The sequence below is a fragment of the Pteropus vampyrus genome, unplaced genomic scaffold (genome assembly GCF_000151845.1).
Source record: "Pteropus vampyrus isolate Shadow unplaced genomic scaffold, Pvam_2.0 Scaffold107, whole genome shotgun sequence".
Taxonomy (NCBI): Eukaryota; Metazoa; Chordata; class Mammalia; order Chiroptera; family Pteropodidae; genus Pteropus; species Pteropus vampyrus.
The window spans coordinates 5,557,545-5,558,435 of record NW_011888888.1 but is presented as its reverse complement, the minus strand read 5'-3'; positions in this window follow the sequence as shown (position 1 = coordinate 5,558,435).

The window sequence follows — 891 nt, the reverse complement described above, 5'->3', positions numbered from 1 at the left end:
TGAAATAGCCACAGTCTAATGTTCTATGCCTAAAGTCAGCTAAATCAACATAATACAGGGGTGATATACTAAGCATTATATAAATTCAACATACAGATGGAAAGGAATTTAAGACAATAGTGAATGTGACAGCATCATCTAGTTAATACGCTTATCTTCATCTTTCTCCCTCATTTTCATGACACAGGTTTACTTCAGTAAAATTTTGATTACATATTCCAGAATAAACAGAACTCAGGCTGCAGTAAATCTGTTCTAGGACTTTGTTTTCAAAAAAGAAAAAAAAATAGCAAATATATGATAGATAAATACTAAAGGAACTCATTATTTCACCGTTTAGCGGCAACCTGCTTTGCTCTGCTGCTTGACTTTCAAGAGGTTATTTTTCTTATTCATTTTAAACGTTATTCTGAAATATAATTTTTTCCCTACGGGCATTCTGCCAAACCTTAATATATTTAGAAAGGTCTGACAAGTCTGTTTATATTTTTGTGAACTATGAAGATCAGGGGTTCCTGGAGTAGATGTGAAAAGAGTGTTAGGTGTCATTTAGTTAATTTAAAACATATTATTGGACAGTTATTCTTGATCCTAATGGTACAATAATTAAATTTTATTTCAGTTAGAAAACAAGTCTCTGGTTCTAAGTGTGGGTAAATATTTCAAAGGCATTTCTTTGTTATTTATGGATACTTTTTGAAGTGTTTTTATTTTTATGTTCCAAACAGCTTTTACTTAATGATATGCATTTTTTCTAATTATTGTGGATTTCAATTATGAAAAAAAAAGATAAAAATTCCATGATCAAATGTTTATCTGTAAATATTACATAATCAAATTATATTTAAATATATGAGCTGACATAACCTTATAAGCATGAGTTAAAGTATG